Raw genomic sequence first — 20,400 nt, forward strand, 5'->3', positions numbered from 1 at the left:
AAGAAAACACACTCTATGCCTGTCAAAAAGACTATTCAAGCACATCAAATGGCAACCCTCTTCAAGTCTCAAATTTTCAAGCATCATGGCTTTCCAACATCCATAGTGTCGAACAAAGATCCTAGAATGACCAATAATTTCTAAAAGGGTCTCTTTTGGAATTTAAGACGTACATTAAATTTCTTTTTGGTCCTATCATCCACAAACGGATGACCAAAGTGAAATAACTAATCTAATGATTCTTGAATCTTCTAAAAGCATGTGTCGTGGAAGTAGATCAACATTCTCAATGATAGAAGTACCTACCTCTTATAGAGTATGCATACAATGACATTGTACATACTTCTATGGGGAAATTACCTTTTGAGGTTAAAGAAGGAAGATCCAAAAGTCCCTTACCACTTAAAGTACATGGGAAGATCTTTGCTACTAATGAATATAGCCGTGACCTACAAGAATCTTTTCCAAAGATTAAAGGGGTTATATCCATCTCACAAGAAAGGCAAAAAGGGCTACTGCTAATAAGCATAGAAGAACCTTAGCCTTTTAAAAAAATGATTGGGTCTTGCTAAAGTTTCTCAAGGCTCATCTAAGGCATACTACTAGCAAAAAGATACTATGGTCCTTTTTAAATTCTTGAGCCAATCAATGAGATGGCTTATCAATTAAAGTTGCCCAACCATTGGTTCATGCACCATGTTTTGCATGAGAGCCTATATAAGCCTTACAAAGGAGCACCATCAAAAGAAGCAATAGTTGCAGACCCTCCAAAAATCGGAGATCAAGTACTTCAATCCATCCTATGACATGAAGACAAGGTATTACAAAACGGTAAGATTATCTGACGATATCTTATTAACTTAAAGAATTATCCTTTTAAAGATGATAAATGGATACAAGGAAGCTAGCTTAAGGATAATATAAACCTTGTCAATGCTTACAATGTTGAACTACAATAGGCATATGAAAATGCATTTTAAATGAAAAATATTTTTTTCTTGTAAGACTAGTTCTCTTTTTATTGTGCAAAAATCTAAATAGTATGCATGCTTAGGGTCATGTTTCTTGTGACGATGTCTCACAAACACCAAGTAGAACTTGTCACTCTACTTTGGAAGTATGATATGGACTAAAGAGCAGACATTCTTGTGCAGCTACGTCTCCCAAGCACCAAATGGATTAGTCATACATCTTGGAATGATGTCGAAGGGTAAAAAGGGATCCTCTACCCGCTAAGTAACATGGACTAATGACTAGGCTTTATCTTCTCTACCTCATAGTCGAGGACAACTATGATTTCAAGAGAGAAATAATGTCATAAAATCTAATATCTAGCTTACCCAAATGATTTTCTCATATTCAATTGATCATTTAATGTGGGAGAATAAATGAGAACAAGAGTTAGAGTTAAGACATGTGCTTCTAGACCTATCTCAGCAGGGGACCAAAAGGAGAGATGGTTGCATCTAAAAACGGGTCTAAAAGGAGATGGTCTACCAAAGGGAAATGTGCAATAAGTGCTTCTAGACTTATCTCAGCAGGGGACCAAGAGGAGAGATGGTTACATCTCAATACGGGTCCAAAAGGAGGTAGTCTATCAACGAGCAATGTGCATATAATGGAGCTTAAAAGACCTTAGCGTTAGCTTCATTAAAGACCTTCAATGGTTAGTGCTAAAAGTCCTTTGACCTTAGGCAAGCTAGGGTTGAGCTTGAGGTGGGAGGGAGCCCCTGACCTAAGCTTGAGGTGATTGTCGTGCTTGATGACTAAGGTGCTTATCATTCTTGATGAATAAGGTGTGTGCTTGATGACTAAGGTGCTTGAGGTGCTTGTCATGCTTGATGACTAAGGTACTTGAGGTGCTTGTCATATTTAATGAGGAAGGTGCTTGAGAATCTTCCCATGCATGGGGGGTAAGGTGCTTGAGTCAAAAAGAGAGCCTACAAACTTAATGAGGAAGGTGCTTGAGAAGCTTCCCATGCATGGGGGGTTAAGGTGCTTGAGTCAAAAAGAGACCCTACAAACTTAATGAGGAAGGTGCTTGAGAAGCTTCCTATGCATGAAAGTCTCAAAGTTAGGGGAATCTTTGACTTAACCTTACACTCACCCAAAGGGCACCCCTTTTTTCAAATGGCACATGGGACACATGTCAGACTCTCCCTATGAGTAGCCACATGGTGTGCTTAAATGCTATTGGTTGGGCTAAAGAGGGGTCCAATGAGCTTCTAGTTCCATCCAACAAATAACTAAATATTTTCAAGCTCTCTTTCTCTAAGGGGTAAGGAGGAAACTTGTCCAAAGACTACCCATGTACTTGAATGCATGCAGCATGTGATTGGCTAGGGGGGGAGAGGGGTCCAATGAGCTTGAAACATGTGTAAAAGCTACAACTCGCCCCAAGCAAGAAAGGGGGGTGATGGGGGGGTATACACCACACACACACACACACACACACTCATTTTGTGGATGATTCTCACTTGGTGAAAGTTGAGGAGCTCCACCTCCTTCTCCAAGATTGTGAAGAAGTAAGAGCCTACACCAACACTCTTGGCTATGGAATGCAAATCCAACCAAGAGTCATGCTTCAATGCTTAAGCTTGCCATCTTCATTACTATGCTATTATGTATGCTGGTTAGAAGAGTGATGATAAGTGAGGAACTATTTCTTTCTCCTATGGAATGTTTCTTCTTCCTCTTCCCTATCCTCATTCCCCGCTAGCTCTCTCCACCTTCGAAAGTGTTTGAGGCCTTGGGATAGTTAATGCTTTTTACAAATTTTATGTTATGCTTGTGATGCATGAGGCTTTCCATCTTCATTGCATCATCTAGGTCACAAGGAACACAAAGATTGGATTGTACCAAGTCTCTCTTGATAGGAGAAACTATAATACAAATGCCTACTGGAGGGGGGACCGGCTCTGTATGAATTCGGTCCTCAATTGTTGTCATGTTCTCTAAACTCTCTCTCTCTTGCAAAATTAGTGTTCATGCCAAGTTAACTAAGTACCATGTTTATGTTGCTACCATCAATTAAGTTCACCCGCTATGCTCACAAAGTAATCTCACAAAATTGCTTCATCTATTATCCTGATTCCGCTACTCTCAAAGTTCATAGGCCATTTCCATTACATGGGAAGAGGAGCAACCTATGGGATTCTCGTGTATGGAAGAGGATGAAGGTTATGTGTGCTATCAGTTTCAGATTCTCTATGTAATTGCAGTTCAGTCATGATTTAGTAATGAAGGTTACTCATTGTTTCCTAATTTCTATTTGTGTATAAAAATGCCATGATATAAAGGGTTTTGTGAATAAATCTTGTGTAAGAGGTTTCTTTTTGTCTTTCTCGGGTGTTGGGATGAGACGCAATAACACATGGAGATCCTGCTTTGGTTCGGCCTTTCAATGGAATCTATATGCGTGAATCAATACCTTTCTTGGGATGGATGTTGATGAAGTAGAATGTTGTAGGCGAGGACAGAGGAGGCTTGAAGAGTATGGATATTGGATGCCTTGAGTGAAATGAAAGGGTGGAAAAAGAATTTGTTGCTAAAGAACCAAGAAGGCAAACATGGCAAACATGTAAAAAGGAAGCATGGAGAAGAGGAAAACAAAAGCACTGACAATAGATGGTTTTGTTGAAGCATGCAAGTGTTGAGAAGAAAGCAAGCAAGGAGAGGCTTGAGCATTGGTGCCGATTGAGAAGAGAACGAATGCAAATAAGATTCAGGCACTAAAGAAGCACCCGTGAGCAAAGAGAACTTTCAACAGGTTGAATGAGAAGGGGTTTTCATTAAAAATAGGAACCATTTGCTGATATAAAATAGCACCTTGAAAACAAGAGTTGGTGCCGTGGAGAAGGAACAAGCTAAAAATAGAATTCAAGATCCTAAAAACCTAATTCTTGAGTGTACTTGAACTTTTGAACTTGGAATCATTTAAGTAAATTACTGAAAAGTTGAAGTCAAAATATTGGACCGTAATTCTTGAAGTGAGTAAAGTGGTGGATCCAGATCTTTGAAGGTAAAGCTAAAGTTCAATCCTAATCAACTTGAATTGATTTGGTGAATATCCAAGGAGTAAAAATTGATCCAAGTAAGCCATATTTCAGTTTTTTTGTAAGAAGTTACCTGAATTGTTGATTTTATAAATATTTGAGCATGTATAAGCAACTATGTGTTAGGGTTGGGGTGGATCTAGGTATTGTATCTTATGCTCTCCACTTCAAGCTTGCATATAGTCTCTCTTCAGTATGGTGCACTGAATGTGAGGGCTAACATTGCTATTTGATTTCTAATCTTGAAATGGGTAAGAAGAAGAAGAAGAAGAAACACTCAGGAAGGTGTTTGTGTTGATGGAGAAGTGTCTTTTGGAGCCTTGAAGATTGAAAAAGAGTTTCCAAGGGTGGATATGAGTTATTCAAGTTGCGAAGACAAGGATCTTGAATTTCAACTCCCTGAATTGCAAGTTTTATGTCGAAGGTTCCTAATTTATAGAGTTCCATAATGCAGGTCCATGATCCTCACATTATTGATTTGCAAATTAGTTATGTACCTGAATTAGAAGAAGAAGAAACACTCAGGAAGGTGTTTGTGTTGATGGAGAAGTGTTTTTTGGAGCCTTGAAGATTGAAAAAGAGTTTCCAAGGGTGGATATGAGTTATTCAAGTTGTGAAGACAAGGATCTTGAATTTTAACTCCCTCAATTGCAAGTTTTATGTCGAAGGTTCCTAATTTATAGAGTTCCATAATGCAGGTCCATGATCCTCACATTATTGATTTGCAAATTAGTTATGTACCTGAATTTGCCGACTTTCAAAGTCTTGTTGTTTCTCAAGCAGAGATGATCAAAAATCTCTCATTAGAGTTGAAGAGTGAAAGGCATTCAAGTATGGTTGCAACAAATATAGTGGTTTTCAAAATCAGTCAACTTCAAGAAGAGAAGGCATCATTGATGGTGGAGTTTTCTCAAGTTCACGTTGAAATTGATTTGCATATTTCTTGTTGTTACGAGGTTCATGATGCTCTTAAGCACGTTGTTTTGGACAAAAATAATCAAATTGAGGATCTGAATCTTCAACTTACTCAAATCATGAATATGGAGTCTTCTTCAAACCTTGATGTTATGGAAGGTGTCTTGAATGATGATGTTGTCATGAGTGATCTTCATAATGTTGGTGCTTTTGAGAATTCAGTCATGGAGATTGAAAGTGAATCTCTTCTAAGGAAGTTCAATTTTTTAATGATATTCTTGATGATGTATACCAAGTTCCAGATGTCAATGGTTTTGTTGATGCCAAGGAGATGGTTTTGATCGATGATTATGCAAGCCTTTTGCAAGTTCTCGATGTTGGTGAAGTAAGTTTTTCTAAAGATGGTTCTACATTTCTATGTGATGTTGCCGATGGAGTAGATGGAGTTGATATTATTATATCTCATTGATTTTATGTCTTCATGCTTGATGACAAAAGGGAAGAAATTCGAGGAACACAAGTCAGTTTTCAGGTTCAGACACTTGGAAGTATTTTCAGTTCAATTTTTTCATATTTGTCGAGTGGCATTATCTAATCTCTATCAAGAGGAGTTCTCTAGAGGTTTTCAAGTGAAAGTAGAAAGTGAAGCAATTCACATTGAAGTTCATGATTGTTTTCTTGAGTGTTCTTACATCCACAAATGCAGCTTTGTTGGAGTCTTTTGCATGTTCTTATACAAAGTGACTCTCCTAACCAAATTGAAGCCAAGTTTGGTGGATTAGAGGCAAAGAGTTTCAAATCGAAGATCATGTGTTTTTTCTTGAAAGCCAAGTTGTGCAACCTGAAGTAGAAAAGGCTAATGTGAAGTCCTTTAGAATGTTAATGGAGTGTGAGAAGTTTGAAAATGGACCAGAAATTTATCAATTTTAGGGAGATATCAGTGATTAGAGTGTTTTGCATACAAAAAGTGGATTTCTTTATGTTTTTGAGGGCGAATATGAGCAAGCCATCTGGTAGTGCCCTTCATGTCTGAAGGAGAGTCCAATTAGTTATTGTTATGCCTTGATTCAAATCAATTTGATGAAGAAACGGATCAATTTAGGTGTTTATTGTATCAAGATTTTCAAGAAAATCAATTGTTTTGGAATATTGGGTCTAAACCAGGTCTCCAAGCATTTCATCTACATGCCTCTGATGTTGGAGATGCTCAAGTTGAAGTGTCTAATGGTTGCAAATTTTGCATTCTACATTGAATCTTCAATTTTTTTGACGAGAAATCTGAACCTGAACCTTGAACTTGAACTTGAACCGAAATCTGAACCTGAAAAGAAAACTAAATTTGTTCTTGAATGTATACCTGAATTTGAAAATGGACCTGAAGACCTGAAATTACTCGAAGAAGAGGAGAGTTTACTGCTTTGTGAAAGGGATTTGAAGCAAGATGCAAGAAGCAAAGACCAATTTGGTTCTTTTTGCCCTAAAATGAGTCAAGAAGATCACGAAAAGGTTGTTTTGAGAAAGTGGAATCCATAGTTGATTCTAATCTACTTCCACAAGTGTTGGAGATGTTGAAGAAGCAATGTCTGATGGTTATATTGAACCGTTTATAACTCGTTTTGAATTGAAACCTAATTTATCTAAAAGGCTATTTGCGGCAAATTGGTGGCTAACATTGAGTGTGCAAATGTTTTTGAATAAAGCAATGATGGTTACCGAGCTCAAAGTTGTAGATGCTCCGAATCGTGAAGTGTCTAAAGTGGATGAACCTCAACCTTACATGAATTCAAATTTCTTGAATTTTGAGCATGCAAATCAAATTTTTCAAATGGGAGATGTTGATTTTGACAGTTCAATTTTGTTAGTCTCATATTGCTTAGATCAGATTTTGCAAAACGATGATCAAAAGATGAAGGTTTTGAATTTGATTTTGCAAAATGCATGTGGAGTCCAAAGGATTTGATGTTTTGGATTTTTTTCTTGCTAAAGTTGCAGTCTTTGTTGAGCGGGATAACTTAATTGCAAAGAGAGGACTATTTTGAGTTTAATTTGCCGAGGATGATGGATATTGAAGAGGAGATGTTTGTGAGCATTTGGATAAGTTATTCTATGGTTCCTGGAATCAATTTTTTTTCTTGAGAAGATGTTTCGGAGATATGTTTTATGAATTTTAGATTTACAAAGAGATACAGTTTGCAGGTATGCAACTTTCAGCAGTGCGGAATTTAGGCATGCAAACTTCAGGGATGCAAAGGATCTTGAACTTGAATTTGTCTATTTTTACTAATTTTTGGTGGAGTAAAAGCTTGATCATAGAACATTGGTTCTACAAGTTTGTTTTGTATGAGCTCTCATGGATGATGATTTACTTGATGGGTTCCCAGCCTTGGCATGTTGCCAATAAATGGTGCATTTCTCAATCACTCTTGATGGCGAGGTGGTTCACACATTGGGACATCAATGTAATCCTTTAGGAGGACAATGGGGGTGTTTAGTGATTATGTAGTGTGTAGTTTGTGAATCTTGGATTAAGTTCCAGGCACTTCACTTTGCACTCTATATAGTTATTAGCACTTAGTTTTTTTGAACGAGGGATTTGTAGGTATTGAGTCAAAAAAATTTGCTGGAAAAAAACTTTTTACCACCGGATTGTGCCAGGTGTTAAACGATGTTTTGGACATACCTTCTCAAGCTATAACATTACTTTACTGTAGACACTCAAGTCTATACCTTAATTCTCGTTTTTGGATATTGGGCAGTTTTTAGGAACCTGAAAGTTGTAACTGTTAGCAGAAGACTGGCGGCTACACTCAACTAAAGAATGGCAGAATACAAAAAGAAAGAAATCCTATGTAGTCATTCCTTGATTAAGAAAAAACCTGTAATTTCATTTGTAAACACTTGTGGTTTGCAGAAGTTTCCAATTTTGTATATTATTTTTGCCATTGGACGGAGTAAGATTTTACTTTGGAACTTGAGATATTGTAATTGGAAGGTATTTATACCAAATTTTGACCTTAATGAAAAACCTTTTGTGGATTTTTATCAAGTGTCTGTGAGAATCGTATTCTGTGTACGAGAGAGAGTGAGAGTTTATCTTGACGCTATGTGCACACTGGTGGTTAGAATCGAGTGCGGAGAAGTGCACCGTGTTGCCCCCGGAGAGAGCTACGTGCCAACACCTACATTGCACGTGTACGGCCCGGCCTCGCGAGATTGATCCGCGAGCTATTTCTGGTGATTCGATGAACATATGGTGTCTGTTTTCGCATTTCAGCATATCCACGCATTCGCAATGAGTAGAGCTACACATTAAGCACTTTAGTTTTCAGAAACGACGACCTGCAAAAACCTGTCAGACATCCTACGTGATTTTGCACCGGGTGTTTTTGGGTAGGGTTTTAGGTCACGGACCTTAGGGAGAGCGGCCTATTGGTGTTAATAGGACTTCCCTCAAGTTTCGTTGCGTTTCGAGAAAGTATGATGGGTATTTGGCTCTTGGAAACGTGGTAGGAAATCTCCTCCTGTGTACTTTTGAAGGCTGTAACTTAGACCTCTATAGGAAGTAGTCAATAGTCGGTCAAGTGTAGGTTGACACCCTATGCTTGCTTCCATGCGCCTACGGGTCGAGCTTCGTCCTTAGTTGTTCTGACGTCCGTCGCAGCGTATCCGCCAACATTGGCGCCGCTGTCGGAGACGAAAACCCTAGGTAGGTGACTGAGACTAGTCCTTGAGGATAGGGATTCTCTGGCTTGCTAGAGTCTTATTTTACATTTAGATAGGATCGGAGGGTGGGGAGCTCTCTAGGTCTTAGGAGGAGTCTAGGGAGCGAGTGTCTGGCCTAGATCGTTCGACTTAGGTAGTATTAGGTAGGAGAGTAGGAGTTGGAATGGTAGAGGTGGTGAAAGGATAGCTTGAGAGTCCAGGGAGACCAGGAAGCAACCGAACACCAAAATCACCATCTCACATGATGAGTAGGAATAGGGTAAGTAGGACATCATGATTTATGATCTGAAGCACTTCATGCATGCTATATTTGTTGTTAGGCTCATCAAAGAGCTATAAAAGACAGTAATTTATGTTTAGAAGCTGAATTGAAGTCCAAAAGCTTCTGTGAGTATTTTTGAGAGAGTTGCAGAGCATAGGGAAACCCACTGATAGAGAAAAATTAAAATTTAAGACAGTAGACATCCTACGCATAGTATGTCTACAAGGTGATCTGGAAAGAATTTGGACAATCAGAGTGGGCTAGAGTGTTTAGAAGGTAGGTTTTACCCTATTTTGACCTAGAAAGTGGAAGATTGACCATATCTTGATAGATGGTGGCCAAAAGAAAGAAATTGCCAGACATCCTATCCAATTTGTGCCAAGGAATAATTTTAAAGACCAAAACCATAGGATGTCTTCATGAGCATGATCTACATGATTTATTGAATGCATGAGAAAGGTTTCATCTCAATTGGGTGAGAAAATTGGGGTTTAAGTAGACTTTAGCATTTCTGACTGAAAAAGGCTAGAATAGCTAAATTTGGGATCTTTTGACATTCAAACACAAATATAAATAGACCAGTGAGCTCAGCAACCCAAGGAAAGACTGTGGACTAAGTTTGGTCAAATTCTGTTGTTGCAGAAGACATACTACGCATAGTATACCTAATGCATGAAGAAAAGTCCAAATTCCTATTTGAGACATACCAAGCTATCATATAGCCTTAGACAAACCTCCTAGTCAAGTTTAGTCCCAATTTGGAGCTGATTGGACTGGTGAAATCATCAGAAGTGACATTAGGCTTCTGAAACAGAATTCAAATCAGCTAGCTAGCTTATAGGTGTCCAAACCAAAAAATAAACACACCAGTGAGCTCAGCACATCAAGGGAAAGCCACATTGAAAATTTTGGCTGAAAACGAGCAAAAAAGACATCCTACACGTAGGATGTCTACAGGCTCATTTCTTGGACACAATTAAACAGTGGACCTACCAGGAGGTTCTAATTGACTTAAGGGTATCAAAACTTCTTCCAGAAGTGAAATTGGACTTTGTCTAACCTTTTGACGGAGCAGAGAAGAAATTAAGACTTTACCTCTATACTGATAAACACTTGGGTGGTGTACAGTTCCAGATTAGCAGACCTAATCAAGAACATCCGAAGTGTATAGCCAAGTTCACTATAATCTTCTTAGAAGGAACAAACTCTAGGGGAGCCCTAGTTTATTCTGACTATCGGGGATGCAAGTGTATTTGTATAGAGGAAAGACCTTCTCAGAGACTGGAGATAATTCGAGTCTATGATGATGGAGATAGATTTCGAGATGAAAAGGGGAACCACTATCTCATAGTTAGTAATCCTGAGGATTACAACAGATATGGAGATAATGTGGCAAAAGGAAAAATGGTCTCAGAGGCTCAAGAGCCACCTCCAAAAATTGATCGACCTGGAGCTCTTTTTATGCATGATAAAAAAACAACTAGGGTCTCTACCTATAATGAGAATGTGGGAATTTACAAGCATGAGAGCAAGGGAGTAGTCTCTTATTTTTGATGCAAAGAACCCTACCCAAATGAATTAAGCAAAGACAAGGTTCTTTACTTGTTCTCTTATGAAATTGCTATGGGGAAGGATATCATTTTTGTTGACAGGTACGGGCGATAATACAAACGAATTCTCTCAGAGGAGGTAGAAAAGGCAATAGTTCTAGAAACATCAACATATGTAACATTTTAATGTCCTAATAACTTATTTGTAGCAGAAATTAGCATGAACATAGTGGGCATTTCATTAGAATAGATTCCTAATGAGAATTACAAGAGTGCTTGGGTGGAGAGAGCAACAAAAATCATAACACCTAGTTAGATAGCATCAACAATACTTTCAAAAGAGAGAGAAATTAAGCTATTCACAATAGTTGAGGACTGGATTTGCATGGAGCCGGCCCCCCCTCCAAAAGGCTTTGTATTATGGTTTCTCCCATCAAGAGAGACATTGTACAATACAATTCTTTGTGTTCCTTCAAGACTAGCTAGTGCAATGAAGATGAAAGCTTCATGCACTAAGCAAAACACTTAGCAAACACAACTTTAATTATCCCTGTTCTCGGATCCAAGACCTCACACACCTTCGAAGATGGTGAGAGCTAGCAGGGTATGAGAGTAGATTGAGAGGAAGAAGGAGTATCTTACGAGAAATATGTACATCTCCTCACATAATCACTCATATTAGCATAGCTTTAGCTTATTAATTAGCTTGGTAGAGGAGATGAGCATGCATTGAAGCTTGGATCTGGGTTGGATTTGCATCCACATGCCAAGAGTGTGTTGATGTAGGCTTCTATCTCACAAGGTTGGATTAGGTGATGAGCTCTCCATTAAAGCTTGGGAAGAGATAGTCTTCTCTTTCTTCACACATGAGATTGTGTGAGTGTGTGTGTGATAATGCCTTGCAAAAATCAGCCCCCTCTCTCTCTTGGGCGAGCCCCCTTGCTATTTGCTCTTGCAGGCTCCCTATTGAGCAATGCCAAGCTCAGCCAATGGCTATTAAGCAGCATAAGTGATAGCCTTCTAACATGTGTCCCCCTTTCCCCTTTTGTGAGAGCTTAATCAATTAAACTTAATTGATTTAAGTGAATTAAATCCCCATTGGACCTTTCCCCATTCTGACCAATAGGAATTAAGTAGCCCATTGGGCTGCTCAATTCCTATTGGACCCCTTCTCAAGCTGTCCAATAATCATCCAGGAGACTTAATTTTCATTGGTTCTTTTTATTAAGTGTTTTAAAATTAATTAGGCTAAATTTACTCTAGCCTAATTCTCATTGGTCCACTTCAAGGGTTATCCAATAGGAATTGAGCACATTTTGGGAGCAACTAGCTTAGGCATCTGACATGTGTCCTTCATTCCCTTTGTGTAAAGGGGGCTTGTGTGTGTGTGTGTGTGGCTTCCTCTCTCATCCCCTACCTTTAGGGCTCGCCCCCTCATGTGTAGGGATGTGTGTTGACTTTGGAGAGCACACAAACCACCCAATTCATCCTAAGCTTTAACCCTTTGGACACAACCTTTGAATTTTGGAACCTTAGCATTTTGGAAGTCTTAATGGGCTGAACCTTAGGGTATTTTTAGCCCATTGTTGCACATGGATCTTTTGCAGATGGCCCCCCCTTTGGATCCCTATTGTGGCCGGTCTGCTAGCTTAACCAATATTCTAGCTTTTTCTCCCCTAGCACTTCCCCACATTAAATGATCAGTTTAATATGAGAAAATCATTTAGGAGAATTAGATATTGATTATTATGACAACATATGCCCCCGAAGAAGTACCAAGGTCCACCTATACCCCTAGCAAGTCAACAAACCCATTTTTAGAGGAGTACGAGACAACATCACATTCTAACCAACAAAAAGACGTTCAACTACCAGAACCAACAAGCAACCCAACCATCATTGCAGGCATGGCTTCAACAAAGTGCGACATTAGAACAAGACCAAAACAGAGATGGTTATCCAGCCACACGATGGCTAGGATATTTACAAGAACCACCACTCTATTCACAATATCAAGGCGAGAGTAAGCCAAAAACTCAAGAGTCGGCAGAGCCCGGAAGACAACCCATAGAACGAGTTCGAAGAGATGAACCACCTCTTGCAAGAACCATCAAAAATTATGGCTTAGGGGCACCTCTGGGAGAGGAACCCTCCCACTACCGAAGGCCAGAGGACGTATATCGAGTAGGACAAGGAGAACCAATTATGAGATTTGTAGACCATCGTAGAATTAGACCTTCTTAGGTGCAAAAATGGGTAAACAAGAAATACACAGGAAACAGAGATCCTAGGGATCATGTAGTAGCCTTTGTGCATGTAATTAGAGTTGAAGAAGTTTTGGACTTCCCTACTCAATTTGCAGGGTTTGGACTTACCCTAGAAGAGGATGCCGCTACTTGGTTTGACTCTGTGGAGCGTAGAGATTTTGAGTCTATGGAGGAGGTTTTTGACGAGTTTATTGAGGAATTCTCACAAAGGGGGATAGCTCATAATACAGTCTCACAAATCCATAAATTCAAACAGAAAGAAGGGAAATCTGTGCGAAAAGCAACCCTACGACTAAAAAGATATGTGAAGTTCTACCTTGTGGAAGAACTGCCAACCCAGTCCAAACTTATGCTTATATTTATTCAAGGACTGAGGAATGGAGATCTCTATAAGGACTTACATATGAAGAGGAGCACGACGTTAAATGAGCTAACTAAGGAGGCTCTTTACCTTGTAAACAATTGTGCAATCTACAAGGAGGGTGAATTCAAGGATCTTAATGATGATTCATCCTCACAACAAAGTGGAAGCAAGTCCGCTAAAACAGCACCGAAAGGAGAAGTAGCTGTAAGCCAGGAGTAGCTTGTGGAGGAAGTGCTAAAAAAAATTAATATGTATGCCAAGCCTCAGGCTAAGCAGCCAAAGTGGTGTGCAATTGAACAAAAATGGACAAACCATGTGACGAAGGAATGTTATTATAACAAGGGATATGTGAGAGAGCGACCTTATGCTCCCCAATCTCAGGTAGCATCTCCTCAACGTCCACCAATGCCTAGGTATCAAGCAGGTAACCTACCAGGACCTGTAGGTGTTGAAAGACCACAACCAGTATTGGGGCAACAACCACCCCTACCAAGATTACGACCGGTCGGCATAAGATACACACCAACGGTAAATGAACCAGAAGAGAAGGCTTTGGTACCTATGCATGCATATTACAAAGATTCCAATGGATATGCAGCAAATCCTATCTATTATCCACCAGAAGAACCCACAACGCCAGAACCTTGGAGCATTATTGGAAGACAGGACCACCAATAGCTGCACAGGTAGCAGGAGAAGGGAGATACAGCTTGGATGAACGAACATTGTTGTTCATAGCCAACGGAGGCATGGGCGGGCAGAGGCATGGGTACCAACAGAGAGGAGCTCAAGGAGCACCTCAACAGCCTAAGGGACCCTGCTACAAGTGTGGCGGAGATCATTGGCTAAGGGATTGTCCTCACAATGAAATCATTGGAGTCAATGCGTATTGCATCGAGTGTGGAATTACTCACTTGATTCCTGATTGCCCTAAGAACTCAAGCAAAGGAGCAAAACCTACTTTGAACATGCTAGAAGCAGTGCCTTCCAGTGGAGGGTCAAAAAACGAGACAGTAATACCTATTCAGGCAGTGACACGAGCACAAGCTCAATGAATGACAAACGAACCCATAATTGAAGAGCCAAAGACCGATTTCCTAAGTGCAGAAATGAAAAATTAGAGAAACACTTGGAAAGCTAGAAAGGCGCGTATGAAAGCCAGGAGAGAACAAGAGCAAACGGCTCTATCCGAGGAGTTAAAACACACAAAGGATAGATTGGAGCGGTTAGAGGATCTAACTAGTTTAAGTTCACACGCTACTACAACCAAAGGAGCCAAGGAAATGGTAGAACCCAAAAACACAAAATCGGGAGGATCAGTGCTGGTAGAAAAAGTAAATGAGCAGCTCGACGCACTTTTAAAAGCATACGAATCCAGACTCAAAAACAACCAAAACCAAGAGCAAAGATGGATGACTTATCCATATGCAGAAATAGAAAAACAGAGGTTGGAAATGTGTCGAAATATGATTGAAACAGCCTAATCCTTGATAGAAAATCCGCTTGGTAAACCTGCAAGTTGGCACGAGGTACCAACTCCAAACCCTATCAAACCAACTCTAGAGAAACAAGTAGACACGAAGGAAAGACTCACGACTGCCTCTGAGTTTAGGAGAGAACCTATCATAGTGCCAAATATAACAGATGAGACAATTGATGGTTTCCAGCCTAAAACATTGGTAGAAATGGGTAAGGATTGTAATAGTCTAGATGACTTGTGGAAGAAAATCCAGGAAGCAAATGAAGCTAACAGGGTGAACCACCAAATAAATAGCACTAGGAAGGAGAAGAATGAGATCTTACCTCCCATTGAAGACTTTGAGACAAGATCACAAATGAACTTTGATATGCATTCACAAGGGGGGGACCAGGGGTCGATCAGTTCAGGGCACAGCCAACCGGACTCATTAAAAACTCTACCCTCTTACCTAGGGGAGTATGAAGCTAAGTCTGAAGTGAGAGAAATCCCATCTCAAAGAATTTCTCATAACAGAGTAATGGATTCACAAGGGTTGATTGAGTTATTGTCCACACCTATGGCATGCACAATCACGTTAGCCGAACTCCTGAGGTTACGACCAAATATGTGGATAACTGTAGGCAAATGCTTAGAAAAAATTGGACCAAAAGACCTTACCCCGAAGCTTCAAGAAGGGATCAAAGAATTGGACAAGCCTCAACTAAACACTAGGCCAGTACCTTTCAACAAGGTTGGAGAATATTGCGAGGGAGAAGATGGAAATACCACACTACCAGTAGAATTCCAAGGAGTAGTATCCAAAGCTATTCTTGAGAGTGGAGCGGAAGTCGCTATCGCCACCAAAGAAATCTGGAAAAAATGGGGAAAATCGGCTTTGAGAGCTACCAAAATGAAATTGCAACTGGCAGATGGGCTCATGGAAAAGCCTCTAGGACTTTTAGAAAAAGTAATTGTCACCTCGTGCGGGATCGAGTATGAGCATACATTTGCAATAGTTGATTTCGACAAAAAGAACAATTACGAGATCATCTTGGGAAGACCATTCATGAGACAATTAAAGATGGTGCATGATTGGGGTTATGACCACATATACCTCAGACGGGGGGAGACTATAACCAAAATATACCAAAAAGACCATAGTTACAAGGATGTGAACCAGACACCAGTGGAAGAGTTTGATTCGGCTACATTGGCAGGGTCCGAACTCCCAGCATGGTTAAGGCAGAAAAAAGAGCTATGGATGTGCGGAGCTTCACATTGTGGAAGCTTGAAAAGAGAGGAATGCATCTTAGAAAGAGCGATTGAGGACAAGGATTATATTTCGAAACCTTTTTCTGAAGATGCCTTAGAACCTCTAGAATGGGAACACATACTAGCCACATTGGATGTCTGTACCATTACAGATAGCCCAACGACAAAATTTTGTGATAAGGATGGCTATGATGTGCTACCCTATTACATGGTAAATCTTATAGCAGCAGGAGATAAGAATGTAGACTCACCACAAACAAGAAGAGTTTTATAACTCCTCTGAGCATCTGGAATTAAGTAACGATGCAAATAACGAGTGTTCAGACAGTTCAGGCGAGCATGGGGAGACAACCGCGGATATCAAGTTTTATGATTTTGCAAATCAACACCCTAGACGCCAGGAACGCTATAGAAAAAAAAGACCAGAAAACAAAATTAGAGAGAACCTGATGCCCAGGATAAAAGATAAAACTCACTGTCTAATGCTTGTTAAGGTAGAGGATTGTGTAAAAGACCAAATATCAGGAAGATTCTCAAGAGTTCGAAGGAAAAGGACACATGAGGAAATAAAACAAGCACGAAAGACTAAAACAAAAACAAAATCAAGAAAATCTCAAATCAAAATAGGAAAAGACAAAAGATCCAGAGTGGACCAAAATGGAGCGTAAAAAGAAATACCTAGAACTAAAACGGTCATTACGAGAGGTATGGACTACCAAAGGAGAAAGCGAAGGTAACGAGGATTCAGAAAAAGGAAACATGAATGTACCATCCCACTATCGAAAATTCACTATCCAAGATAGAAAAATCATAATGACACCACCAGTAAGGGAAAGAATAAACCAGGAATCTTATGATGGGCCGGAAAATGCCAAACGGATAGACCCCGCTGCGCCAGGTGAAGAGCCTCAGCCTATCTATATAGCAACTGATTTAGAGCCTGAAGAAGAAGAAAGGCTAACACAACTTCTCAAGAAGTATAAAGATGTGTTTGCATGGTCCTACAAAGACCTCAAAGGAGTTGATCCCTCGATATGCCAACATACAATTCCTTTAAAATCAGATGCCAAACCAAGCAAACAGCGTCCTTACACATATAATGACACATTCGCTAAACAAATCAAAGAAGAGATTGACAAGCTGATGGATGTTGAATTCATCTATGAATCGAGCATACAAATTGGGTGTCACCCATTGTGGTTGTCCCCAAAAAGAACGGAAAGTTGTGTGTGTGTGTGTGTGTGTGTGTGTGTGTGTGAACCTCAAAAAAGTGAATGCAGCCACAATAAGGAATAATTATCCTTTGCCAATCACGGAACATGTGCTTGAGAGGGTAGCAGAAAAACGGGCTTATTTCTTTTTAGATGGATTTTTGGGACATAACCAATTGGCAATTGCAATAGAGGATCAACACAAAACAGCATTTTCCACGGAGTGGGGAATATATGCGTATAGAGTTATACCTTTTGGCCTAACCAATGCCCCAGCAACCTTCCAAAGGTTAATGACTCATGCGTTCAAAGAATACCTGAGAATATTCTTAGAAATATATATGGATGATCTCTGCGTCCACTCTCTTAATGAGAAGAACATATTGACCATTTACAAAAGGTATTTGAGAAGTGCTGAACATATCGATTCTGTCTCAACCCGGAAAAGTGCATTTTTATGGATAGGCAAGGCCGCATCTTAGGACATATTGTCTCAAGAAATGGCATAACCACTGACCTAGACAAAATTAGAGTCATAGCAGATTTGCCCAGGACTACTAATGCCAAACAAGTAGAATCTTTCATGGGACACTGCGGATATTACCGAAGATTCATATATATGTATGCGGTCATTGCACAACCACTATATCGCTTATTAGTCAGTTTTGACTGGACTGAGGAGTGTGAAACTACATTCCAAAAGCTTAAGGAAAACCTTATATCAGCACCTGTACTTAAAGCACCAGATTGGAAAAAGATGTTCCATGTTCACATTGATGCCTTTGCATACACAATTGGGAGTATTCTCGCTCAACCTGGAGACGGAACAATGGATTTCCCAGTTTGTTATGCGAGCCGACAGCTAAATAGTGCAGAAAAGAACTACACCATCACTAAAAGAGAGGGATTATTAATGATTTATGCTATAAAGAAATTTCGGCATGTTGGAGCCCCATTTGTCCAACGGTTATAATGAGCCCATCTTGTAAAGCATATCAAATTCCCATTTTATGTGAAAGACGTCTTATCATTTTGATCCATTCATCTGGGTTATGTAAAGATTAATCAGTTAGTCAGGACTCAGATTTGTTCACACTTTGTAATAATGAGTAAGAGAACCCCATGTACATTGTTGAGCTAAGGTGACTAAAGTATAAAAGTCACCTTAGAACCATTTTTGAACAACATTTTTGAACATTAATTCTGTGTCGTACGAGCCAGAGAGAGGAAGAGAGAGAGAGAGAGTCTGTGTCTTATCCTCTTTGCTACGCGCTTCTCCCTCCCCGGATTCACGACGTGACTACACCATCGCGGTAGTCTCTCCGAGAGCTACGCGCCCACGCCACGCATTCACATTTTTGAGCTGTTCACGATCGATCCTTCCTCGAGCTTGTTTTACTTGTAAGTAGCACAAACAGTGTCTGTTTTCAACAATCAGGTGCTTTATGGAATGAGAAAGAGATTAGCTACACATAGATACTCATAAACTTAAGTTTCGCCCACTTTTGGATTATGACCTGTTAGTCTATCGCGACTGTATTCAAGATAACTAGGGTTCAAATCTGGTGAGATTAGACTTATAGGTAAGTATATCCTAGCGAGAGGATGGTGCCTAGTAAGTTTGATGCGATTTCGAGTTCATTGGAAGTGTAAATGGTGTTATGAGCGTTTAGGGATAGAGTGGGTTGCATTCTACCAGAGTTAATGATTGATGCATCATAAAAGTGCGTATGTGTAGATTGGTCTCTGCCTGACAAGCTAACGAGATTGCCTACGTGCACCTACGGGTTAGTCGTTTCATCGGATGATAAGTATGTTGTCTGTGTCGTGCTCTTGAGTATGAACAGGGGAGTAGTCCAGCCCTAAAACATTGGCGCCGCTGTCAGGGACACAAGACCTTAAGGAGGGAGATCTACGTCACTCGTGTGATGGTTAGCTTACTTTAGTTTTGACTAGAGAGAGCTTAAACTTTTAGAACAAGATCCAGGATAGAGTATCCTGAGGTCTAGTGGATAGCCAGGAAGCCTGTGTCTTGCCGAGGGTCTGCAACTAGTTAGATTTAGTTAAGTAGGATAATGTGAAGTTATGGTTTTTGGTTTTGATTGCTTGTTATACTTGTGAAGGAATAGAGTAGAAAAACGCTATAAAAACGTAAAAAACAAACAAAAAAGAAGAAACAATAAGGCTGTTTGCTTGCCTTGAAAGCAAAACCCACCCCATATACCCTTGAAGGGGGTGAAAAGAGTCGACATTGAAATTTATGATCCAACACTCGAGAAAACATAAAAATTGTGACCAAAACCAACAAAAAAGAAACAGGAGATTGTCATAAGGAAACACTAAGTGAACCTAAAGAGGCCAAGAAGAGATATAACCATTAGCCTAGGGTAAACTGACTGTGTCATGAGGTACAACTGATGTTCACAAGTTTAAGATGAAGTGTCATCAAATTTGCATCACTTCAAGTGCAATGGAGTTGTGAATTGTCACAGAAAAGTGAAATTTGTGAAGTGCTTGAGTTTAAAGTCAAAATAAGTCCAAACTTCATAGAACTTAGAGGATAGACTTATATGGGCACAGGGAACAAGACTATGCAAAAACAGACAAAAAATTAAATCCCCATTGCTCTCTGCCTAGTCTATCCCGATAGACTGATGAAGGTGGTGATTGACTAGCAACAAGGAAAAAACCTTGATACCACAGGTTTAACACATCAATACAAGGGTACTCACAAAAATTGAGTGAAATTGAACACCATCTTGACCACAAAACTTCAAAACTGGTGTTTAGAGTCTGAATTCAGAGACAAGGGCAAGAAGTCTTTGACCAAATGTCCAAACAGTGCCAAAATTGGTCAATGCACTACACAAGGGGAGGCTGAACCAACTGTGGAGAAAACTTGAGAAAAATGCTAAAAATGGAGAAAATTGTCAGTCTATCACTATAGACTAGGGAAACTGTTGCTGGGGAACTTTTCTTTCAAATTTCCCCTAGGGAGAGCTTTATCAGGGCCTATATAGCAGACACACCAAAATTCAAGGCATTTAGATCACTGAAGGTCAATCTGAGGTTCAGATAGAGAATCAAGCTCTAACTGAAATACTAAAATGGTACCAAAACCCAACCCAAATGTCCAAACTTCATAAAACTTGAGGGATAGGCTGTAGAGGGTAACTGGAACTCAAGGGTAAAGTCACAATTTTGAATTGACTTGTGCTGAGCAAATTGTCAGTCTATCGGGATAGACTAAGAAAGTAGTGATTCAGACACATTTTGCAATTTGTGACTATACTGCTAGGACATACTCTCTATATAGATCCCA

This window comes from Adiantum capillus-veneris, chromosome 6 (assembly GCF_014529385.1).
Source record: "Adiantum capillus-veneris isolate H3 chromosome 6, ASM1452938v2, whole genome shotgun sequence".
NCBI lineage: Eukaryota > Viridiplantae > Streptophyta > Polypodiopsida > Polypodiales > Pteridaceae > Adiantum > Adiantum capillus-veneris.